This window comes from Myotis daubentonii, chromosome 11 (assembly GCF_963259705.1).
Source record: "Myotis daubentonii chromosome 11, mMyoDau2.1, whole genome shotgun sequence".
Lineage (NCBI taxonomy): Eukaryota > Metazoa > Chordata > Mammalia > Chiroptera > Vespertilionidae > Myotis > Myotis daubentonii.
Window position 1 is genome coordinate 32,761,947 of NC_081850.1, and position 10,966 is coordinate 32,772,912.

The window sequence follows — 10,966 nt, forward strand, 5'->3', positions numbered from 1 at the left end:
CTGGCAGCCACTGGAAGGAAGGCCTACTCTTGCATGAATTTCATGCATTGGGCCTCTAGTATATATTTATACGCATGTATATATATAAAACATAGATGATTCAGTGGTACAATTCAGTGGTTTTTAGTATATTCACAGAATTGTGCAACCTATACCACTATCTAATTTTAGATTATTTTCATCATCCCAAAAAGGAACCCCATACCCATTAGAAGAAACTCCCCAATTCCCCTTCTTTTTCCCTCCAGCCCTTGGCAACCACTAGCATACTTTCTGTCTCTACAAATTTGCTTATTCTGGATATTTCATATAAATGTAATCATATAATATGTGGCTTTTTATGTCTAGCTTCTTTCACCAGGCATATTTTCAAGTTCGTTTATGTTGTAGCACATATCAGTACTTCATTCCTTTTTATATCTGAATAATATTCCAGTGTATGACTATACCACCACATCTTATTTATCCATTCATCAGTTGATGGACACTTGGGTTGGTTCCACTTGTTGGCTATTCTGAATAATTCTATGAATATTTATATATAAGTTTTAGTGTAGACATGTTTTCAGTTCTCTTGGGTTTGTATATATGTAGGAGTTGCTTGTTTAAATGGTAACTCAATGTTTAACTTTTTGAGAAATTGCCAAGTTGCTTATCAAATACATGGTTAACAAATATTTTCTCCCCATCTGCAGATTATCTTTCAGCTTCTTGATAGGTTCTATGAAGCACAAATGTTCTAATTTAATTTAATTTAAAGCACAATTAATTTTGATGAAGTTGATTTATCTATTTTGTCTTTTATTACTTGCGCTTTAGGTGTCATATATAAGAAACCACTGCCTAATCCAAGGTAAAAAAAAAAAAAAAAAAAAAAAAGATTTACATGTATGTTTTCTCCTGAGAATTTTATCACTTTTCTTCTTATATTTAGGTCTTTGATGCATTGTGAGTTAATTTTTGTATGAGGCAAGGCTCCAAATTCGCTCTTTTGCATGTGGACATCCAATTGCCCCTGCACAATTTTGTTTAAAAGATTATTCTTTCTCCATTGATTGTCTTGGCACCCTAACCAAAATCCAATGAACTATGGATGTATGGGTTTATTTTTGGACTCTCAAGTCTACTCCATTGAGCTATGTCTATTTTATGTCAGTACCAGAGACTTGATTACAGTAGTTCTGTGGTAGGTTTTGAGATCAGGAAATGTGAGTCCATCAACTTTGCTCTTTTTCAAGATTTTGCAGATGTCTGTGTGTGTGTGTGTGGGGGGGGGGGGTGGCAGGGGCGGGGGGGGGGGGGGGCTATTGTGGCTCTCTTGCATTTACATGTGAATTTTAAAATCTGCTTATTCACACACACACATCTGAAATTTTGATAGGAACTACACTGTTTCTGTATGTTTATTAGAAAATATAGCCATCTAATAAATAATATTGTCTTCCAATCCATGGACAACATACAATGTCTTTCCATTTGTCATCTATACTTTCAAAGAAGACCTGATGGGAATTTCTCACAGGTTTGACAAAAATTAAAAAATCTAGTAAAATTTCTAGGTTTAGGGCTTGAGTCACTAACCTAGGGCAAATGCAGGTGCTATTTATTAAAATGGAGTAGACAGAGAGAAGCAGATTAGGGAGCAGAAATCAAGATTAGAATATGTTTGAAAAATGTTTGGTTTGAGGTGTCTCTTACACATCCAAGTGAAGATGTTTAGTAGGCAGTTGAGTAATAGGTGGTCTAGAGTTTGGGGGTAGAGATATAAATTTGGGAGTCATCAAAATATAAGTGTTACTTAAAGTCATGAGGGTGCATGGCTTCACCTAAAGGGTGATAGGAAGAAGAGAGTGTCTGAGGACTGAGACATGGGGCATTCCAACATTTATCTATCCTTGAGAGGGAGGCTACTAGCATAAGAGGGTTGAGAGTAGAAGTAAAAAGATAAATTAGCAATATCTTTTCCTTTCTGTATTCTAATGCTTTGACATTTGATGACTCTGGGGGGACTGCCCCTCCTAGAATTAACCAATGTCTCACAACGAAGTTCATCTTCCAAATGCACACCAACCAACCCAGAACCCATACCTCCAACCACCTTCCCCCCCCCCCTTGGTTCCCACACACTGTGCCACTACTTATCCGCCCTAATCACTCCAGGGCCAGGTACCAGAGAACAAGAGACAGACTCTATGCCTCAGAGCCTACTGAAATTATTCAAATTAGCCAATTCTAAGCCTGCCTATCCCACCTTGCCCATTTCTTCCTGTGAAAACCACAATAAAGTCTCCTGCCCACATTTCCCCTTCTCCCTCTGCCCCCATATGGCCCTGATGCTTTCCTGGGTAGCCCCCTGTGGTATAACATGTTCCCTTCTCTTGGGAAAGAGGATACCATTTTTTTTTTCAATGACAGCCATTTCCTGATTTGTTGACCTCACCATAGCTAAATAACAATAAAACCTGGAATTTAAAATATCGTGCTACAAGGAGGGAGCCCCAAACTCCAGAGTTGGGTTTAACAGTGTGGAGGTCATGGGTGGCCTGATCTGTGTGGTGCTGGTGGATCTGGTGTTGGTGAAAGTCTGTGTGGCTTCAAAAGAAAACAGCAGCAGGTAAAGATATGGAGACAACAGAATATAGGCCACTCTTCAGGAAAGAGTGATGAGGCAGTAGTTAGAAGGGAATAAAATGTGAGGTCCACAGTAGACTGTATCCTTGCTTTTATTTTAGGGAAGGAGATAGTACAGCAGGGACAGAAACACAATCACAATTTCCATAGGCAGTCACAATTTCCATGCTCAAGACACACCTTAGCTAGACCTGAAGATCACTTTCCTTATTGAAAATGCAAACATATCCACAAAACATATTATCTTAAGCTGCACCTGCAGGCCTGGGACTTATCCAGCATCCTTACTTCTAGAGAACAAATGGATAGCACATAACATGTAGTTCTGGCAACAGAAAGGACTCCTGGCTCAACCACCACTGGGCTTAACTTCCCCTTCTTCCTTGCCCATCCAAGGGGGCTTTCCTTGCACACTGCCTGCTTGAGCTACTGTTAACTGAGAGGTGGACACTGTTGTAAAGGTACTTTCCAGCCAGCAGCCTTCTTTCTTGTAGGGATAATATGCCCCACATAATGGTTAAGAGCTCTGGTTCTAAAGTCAGGCACATCTGAGTTCAAATCTTGGTTCTAGACATTATTAGCTTCTAAGACCTTGGGCAGTTTATAAAAACTCTTTGTGCCCCATTTCCCTGTAATGCCAGTAAACACCCACTTCAAGTCAGAATCTTGGGTGTCCTCTTAAACCTACTCATCTCTCATCTTATACCTTCCCACTGCTATTGTCTTAATCCAGCTCCTCCTCATTTCTCCTTACACCATAGCACAGCCTCCTCACTGTAATTATTTTAATTAAATCTTTATTGTTCAGATTGTTACATTTGTTCCTCTTTTTTTCCCCCCATAACTCCCCTCCTCCCAGTTCCCACCCCACCCTCCGCCCTCACTCCCCACCCACTGTCCTCATCCATAGGTGCACGATTTTTGTCCAGTCTCTTCCCGCATCTCCCACACCCCTTCCCCCCCACCCCCAAGAATAGTCAGTCCATTCCCTTTCTATGTCCCTGATTCTCTTATGATCACCAGATTATTTGTTCACTTGATTCTTAGATTCACTTGTTGATAGATGCATGTTTGTTGTTCATAATTTGTATCTTTACCTTTTTCTTCCTCTTCCTCTTCTTAAAGGATACCTTTCAGCATTTCATATAATACTGGTTTGGTGGTGATGAACTCCTTTAGCTTTTCCTTATCTGTGAAGCTCTTTATCTGACCTTCAGTTCTGAATGATAGCTTTGCTGGATAAAGTAATCTTGGTTGTAGGTTCTTGGTATTCATCACTTTGAATATTTCTTGCCATTCCCTTCTGGCCTGCAAAGTTTCTGTTGAGAAATCAGCTGACAGTCGTATGGGTATTCCCTTGTAGGTAACTGAGTTTCTTTCTTTTGCTGCTTTTAGGATTTTCTCTTTGTCTTTTGCTCTTGGCATTTTAATTATGATGTGTCTTGGTGTGGTCCTCTTTGGATTCCTTTTGTTTGGGGTTCTCTGCGCTTCCTGGACCTGTAAGTCTATTTCTTTCACCAGGTGGGGGAAGTTTTCTGTCATTATTTCTTCAAATAGGTTTTCAATATCTTGCTCTCTCTCATCTTCTGGCACCCCTATAATTCTGATGTTGGTACGCTTGAAGCTGTCCCAGAGGCTCCTTACACTATCTTCGTATTTTCAGATTCTTTTTTCATTTTGCTTTTCCAGTTGGGTGTTTTTTGCTTCTTCGCATTTCAAATCTTTGACTTCATTCTTACGCTCCTCTGGTCTGCTGTTGGGAGTCTGTATAATATTCTTTATTTCAGTCAGTGTATGCTTAATTTCTAGTTGGTTCTTTATCATAACATTGAGGGTCTCATTAGATTTCTTGAGGATCTCACTACATTTATCGACGGCTTCTAGACAGTTCTTAAGAGACCTTAAAAGTTTGGTTCTGAACTCTATATCTTCCATTGACAATTTTGTCCTGTTTCTTTGTCTCCGCATTTTTTTATGCTTTCTTGGTGCACCCCCTAGTGGTCTTTGTGTGCAGTCTTGTTGTAGTTAAGCCTTGATTGTTGTAGTTAATACTGGGGGGATTTGACCTCCAGGCCAACTGGGTATGAGAGTCAGCTGTGTCTGCAGTGGGAAAACCTCTGTCCTCTAGGGAGGTGCTAATCTAGCCTTTGCCTGAGGCTATCTGGCAAATGGCTCTGTGCAGGGCTTGGGCGGGCGGGTCACACTGGATCAAACAGGGCGGGCGGGAGCGAGCAGTTATGGCTGCTCTCAGTTCCGTCCCTAGGTGCTCTGCCTCACAGAGTCCCAGCAACCACTGCAAACCTCGGAGAGAAAGCTGCCTTCGAGTTCCGACCGAAGCCAGGCAGTCCTGCTTCTCCCGTTTGAGTCTGGGTCCCTAGAGACTCGCCCGGATCTGGAGCTCAGAGTCTGAAACTCCCTCCCGATTGAAAACAACAACCGCCCCCTCCGCCGCCAGCCCGCTCCGCGCGCGCACTCCGCACCTGAGTATTTCACTTCAGCACTGTGCCTCCTCTGAGTCTGGGTATGATATTCTCTTTCCTCCTAGTTTTAGAAAGAATTTCCACTCAGCCAGCCTTCCTGTGGTTCTGGATGATGTTCGTTCCGTCTTTTAGGTGTACCCCCGAATTGGTTGTTCGAGGCAGCAATCTCTGGCGTTAACCTATGCCGCCATCTTGGTTTCTCCTCCTCACTGTAATTTTGACCTTCCACTTTTGCTGCTCTCTGCTCCGTCTTCCACTTTGCAAGGTGGCAGACACAAACCTTGGCATCCTCCTCCACTCCTTTCTTCTCTCACTTGCATCCAATTCATTAACAAGTCTTATACCAGTAGGCCCTTCCTTCAAATGTATCTAGACTCTGACTGTTTTCATATCAGCCTGATTCAGTATTACCTCTTGTGGTGATTACTGCTATAGCCAGACAGCTGGACTCTATGATTCTGACCTGGCCTTCCTACAGTTGATTCTTAACACAGCAGCCAGAAAAATTGTTTAAAAAATATAAATCAGGTGACTCAAAACTTTTGATGGCTCAATATTTCACTGAGAGAAAAATTCTAAATCCTTCCAAAAGCCCAGGTAAGGGGACTGTTTCGAGCCTCCTGCTTCAGAGGATCCCACTGTGGCCATGCCTCTCCCTGCAGTGTGAGGTGTCTACAGGGCTGAGAGGAGTTATCTTGAGCCTCTCCCCATCACATTCTGGGTCCTTGAGATGCTGGAATTTCATGCCCAAAGGCTCTAAGCCCATGTCTAGGCCTGTGCAGTGTCTTCCCCAGATCCATCCCTCCAAAGATGAACCTTTCTGCCAGTGTGCATATCCCCATTAACCAGGCACTTCTTTTCAAAATTTTTCTGCTTGAAACTCCCTTCTGTAAAACTGCCAGAGCACCAGCCCTCTGGCATTCCCAATTCTCCTTATCGGTCTCTCTTTTCCAAAGCATTCATTACATCATATTATACCATATAATATACTTGTTTATTATATTATAGCCTACCATCTTTCATAAGAATATGATTGTTTAAATCAAGGATCTTTGTCTGTTTTGCTTACTGCTATGACTTCAGCCCCTAGAACATTGTCTAGCAGTAAGTAAACACTCTGTCAATATTTGTTGAATACATTACCCCTTTACCTAGCAGGCAGAGCAATCTCCTGAATCCTGACTGGTGAACCCTGACCATGTCACTCCTGTTTGAAAGACTTCAATAGCTCCCATTATTTACAAGGTGCCGTTCTCCGTAGTGTGGCCTGCAAAACCTTCCCTGACCTGGCCCCTCTTGCCTGAGCCACAGAAAAATGCATGCACTTTCCATGACCAGGACCTCATAGGTGCTTTGAGAATTCTAATTTCTCATGTCTGATCTCATCTTATTTTTTTCTAATCTTATTTTTCCTCTATTACAGTTTCTTCAGGTACTTAAAGATAGTATTGCAGCTCTAGACAGTTTAGCACAGTGGATAAAGTGTTGGGCTGCCGACCAAAGGGTCCCAGGTTCAATTTCAGTCAAGGGCACATACCTGGGTTGCAGGCTCCTCCTGAGCCCAGGGCCTTGGTTTGGGCGTGAGCAGGAGGCAACCAATCGATGTGTCTTCCTCACATCGATATTTCTCTCTGTCTTTCCCTTTCTCTAAAAATCAATGGAAAAATATCCTCAGGTGAGGATTAAAAAAGAAAAAATAGTATTGCATCTTAAGTATCTCCTTAAATAGCCTTACATTCTTATGCATTTAACACAATGAATAAGCTTCTCTTAAATGTCTTAAGCTGTTCCTTCTGTCTCTATTGTACCTACTACTCAACTCTAGTGTTTACACTAGTGTAAGTCATTTCTGGTATGTTAAATGGGTGCACTTCTGTTTCCCTGCTAGAACAAGAACTCTTTGTACTTTATTAGGCTCTTAGAACTCTTTTCTAAACCTCTGGTAATTTAGGTACTTTGTTACTAGTAACACAAAACAATGTGGGGATTTCTATAAAAATTGTTGCCTAAATTCTGGCAGAACCAGTGGCCAGAAATGTTCTGCCAGCTGCATTCTTGATAAGACAATTGACATGACTACTGACAGAACAATTGATAAATGATCAGCCACATAGGAAAGAAAGAGAAGCAAAAAGTTGACTATAGTTTTGAGGTTAAACTATTAAGACAATATGGATACCACTGAGAGAAAAAAAAAAAGGAGATATAAGATCAAGAAAGAGGTGATTCTGCCCTGCCAGCATGGCTCAATAGTTGAGCATCAACCTATGAACCAGGAGGTCATAGTTTCATTCCCAGTCAGGGCATATGCCGGGTTGTGGGCTCAATCCTCAGTGTGGAGTGTGCAGGAGGCAGCTTATCAATGATTCTCTCTCATCATTGATTCTCTCTCTCTCTCTCTCTCTCTCTCTCTCTCTGTCTCCCTTCCTCTCTGAAATCAATAAAAATATACTTAAACAAATAAAAAAAAAGGAAAGCTGATTTTTAGAGAAATGGTAAGTTGGGTTTGAGTCATGAAGGCATTCAAGAAAAATGTAAGTGTAGAGTTTTTGACATAATTGAGGGCTAGAGATAAACATAAAGAAGTTATTTCAAATATGCAGATGTTAGTTGACATTGGGGAATGAATCAACTCTCTGTGGGGGAGAATATAGAAGGTGAGACTAGAAAAAAAAGGTCTGAACTCTGAGGATTGCCCCCAAATTTGGAGAATAGGAGTAGGAGCCCAGAGAAGGCAGAGAAGAAATAGTCCTAAGAATAAGAGAAGCTCCCCCATCCCAGTGTTTCAGGCCCAAGGGAGGAAAATCCCAAGAAGATAATAGAGAAATCTGGAGAATAAGAACTGGGAATCAGCCCTTAGGTGTGGTAGAGACAGCTGGAAAGCATTGAGGTGGTTGGGCTGGATAATCTTTCAGAGTCCTTTATCTATCCTGCAATACAGTGAGCTTTTTTGAAGATTAGGGAACACATATAACCCAAATAAATCCTGCTGCCCTGGCCATGTGGCTTGTTTGGTTGAGTGACATCCCAGACACCAAAAGGTTGCAGGTTCGATTCCCGGTTCGGGCATATACCCAGGTTGTGGGTTCCATCCCTGGGCAGGGTGTGTGCAGGAAGCAACCGATCAATGTTTCTCTCTCTCCCTCTTCCTTCCTTTCTCTCTAAAATAGATAAATAAATAAGTAAGTCTTGCTGCAGTGGGGTGTGACAATAGGAGGTAAGGGTGTAGTTGCCTCATTACATGGTAACCCAGGTATTAAGCAATTAAGGCATTTGGTGTATTTGGACATTGCCATGTGGAATAAAAATGACACAACAATCTATGGATCTCTTCCAATGCATTTTAAAGCAAGTCAACTCTGAAACATGACCCATCTCTGAAGATGTTAGCATCATCTCTTTCTCAAATCAACCTCAAACTGCCACCTGTATATTATACAAATAACCCCCATCTGGTGATTCATCTGCCATTTCATCAAATCAATTCATTAAACAACTCAACAAGCACTCAGTGATCACCTATTGTGCTAGGGGCACTTGGGATTCAGAGAACCTAAAGCTCTAATTTAATGAAAAGGCTCACAAACAGCAGGAAGAAGACACCTTGAAGCAGTAGACAAGGAGGATCCTGCTGACAGTAAGAGGTTAGTTAATGAAGATGAATAAACCAGTTATGAGTGGCAAAAGTGATATGGCTCACCATCCATAGAATCTTAGGATCTTAGAAACTTGGGAGGGAGCATTTGACTCCTGATGCAACCATGTGATTACTGCTCACACTTAATATTCTTACTGTGCACTTTGTCAAATATATTGTCCATTATTCCCTTCCACCAGACCAGAGAATTTCAGGGTCAGAAGAGCTTATTAATAGGCAATTTCACTGAAACTTGACCTCCTCACTTCATGTAAGAGAATCCACTGTCATTTCTACTACTAGGTGTACCCAAGTGGCAAGCATTAAATACTTTCAGTTTTCTTCCATTTTACTAATCTTTCATCATTTCACATAGTAAAATAAGCCTTTTAGTAGATCCCAGATCACATTTTTGTTAAAAAACGGTTGTCTGTAGTATAAGTTAATGTAATTACCGTTTTACTTTTGTTTTTAAACAGCTTCCTTTTAGAGCATAGCTTCTAAACACAGGCTAGCCAGGAATGGTCTCTCCCTGCCAAATGGATAACTCAAAACACATCAGACACAGGAAAACAAAATTTTCAGTTCCATTAACCCTTAAAAAATTCTAAGCTGAGATAATCTCAAGAATAGTTCAATTTTTTTCATTGCACGTTTATTTTGTACATAAAAATATCTCACCTCATAAAACTGCCCAACAATAATCATAAGCATAAGGACAAGCAAGAGAAATCCTGCTACTGGGGGAGCAGGCGGAAATTAGCCTGTTTGTGTCCCTGAGCACAGTGTCCGAGGCAGGATGTCTCCTGCCTCCGATGCTGTGGAGAGAAAGGCTGCCCACACTTACCCCACTGCAACAGCCTCATCGTGTTCCACACCACCAACTCAAAGAACCAGAAAAATCTCACCCCCCTGGATACTCACATCAGGACTTGGCACTTGCTCCTCAGGCAAAGAAACAAACAAAAAAACAATAAAAGTTGCTCTTTGCATCAGATTCCTTCATAGAAGCCAGCAAAACAAACAGCCAGAAGAAAACAAAACAAAAACCCCAGGTTGCTGCCTAGACCACTGCAACAACCAGTAGACCCAAGCCAGGACTCCTTCTAGCTGGTCCAGGGGCACAGGAAGATGGACAGTGAAAAGCCATCAGATAATGGAAGTATATTCCATTGAGAAAAGACGTCATTGCAATTAGGTTGTGATTCAAATCACTTCTTAGGAAGGATTGAAGCCCAGCCTACTGAGTTTTGGTTTTGCTTTCAGGATCACTTCTTCCTTGTAAGCAAATAACTGACTGGTATTTGGGAAAACTGGTTGCAAAGTTACTAGAAAAGAAGGGCGAGGAAAGGATGCTAGCATGTTCTAGCTGTGTGCCAGAAATTTTACACAAGTATCTTTAATAGTTTTTTGTGGCTGTATAACAAAAGACCATAAATTGGGTGGCTTAAAACAACAGACACTGCTCTCACAGCTCCCTCATTGTTCTCTCACAGGTCTGGAAGTTAGAAATCTGCAAAGTATCACAGGGCCACGCTCCCTCTGAAGGCTCCAGGAAGGAATGAGTCCTTGCCTCTTCCTGGCTCCCGATAGCTTTCTGTAAGCCTTGGCATCCCTTGGTTTGTGGCTGCTTCACTCCAATCTCTTCCTCCATCTTCACATGACCTTCCCTGTGTGTGTCTCTGAGTGTCCTCTCCTCTGCTTATAATTTATCTCACCTCGTAAAACTGCCCAACAATAATCATAAGCATAAGGACAAGCAAGAGAAATCCTGCTACTGGGGGAGCAGGCGGAAATTAGCTTGTTTGTGTCCCTGAGCACAGTGTCTGAGGCAGGATGTCTCCTGCCTCCGATGCTGGGGAGAGAAAGGCTGCCCACACGTACCCCACTGCGACAGCCTCATCGTGTTCCACACCACCAAGCCTTATAAGGACACTAACCACTAGATTAGTGCCCACCCTGATCCGGTATGTCCTCATCTTCACTAATTACATCTGTAGATACCCTACTTCTAAATAAGGTCACCTTTTGAGGCTCCAGGTGAACATGAATTTGGAGGGAACACTATTCAACCCACTACAGGACTTCATTTCATTCTTGGAGGAACTCGTGGCCTAGATTCTGTTAGACCCATTTTACATATGCCTTTCCTCAGTTGCACAGACAGTCCCAGACTTGGTATTTACGCAGCCACTCCCAACTGTAGCTACCACAATTG

General features: G+C 41.9%; 1 protein-coding gene across 5 annotated transcripts in view; it reads right to left on the minus strand.

Annotated features, from left to right (window-relative positions):
- The window catches only part of PDCD1LG2 (programmed cell death 1 ligand 2), a 97,959-nt gene extending 87,367 nt beyond the window's left edge, over positions 1–10,592 (minus strand). For 2 of the 5 annotated variants that reach the window (XR_009447600.1, XM_059656743.1), the window contains exon 1: positions 9,673–10,589. The gene's annotated coding sequence lies outside the window, so the exon portion shown is untranslated. Of the gene's footprint in view, positions 1–9,672 lie in introns of all 5 variants that reach the window. The other 3 variants (XR_009447601.1, XM_059656745.1, XM_059656747.1) reach the window with 3 other exon arrangements.
- Between the last annotated feature and the right edge of the window lie 374 nt (positions 10,593–10,966).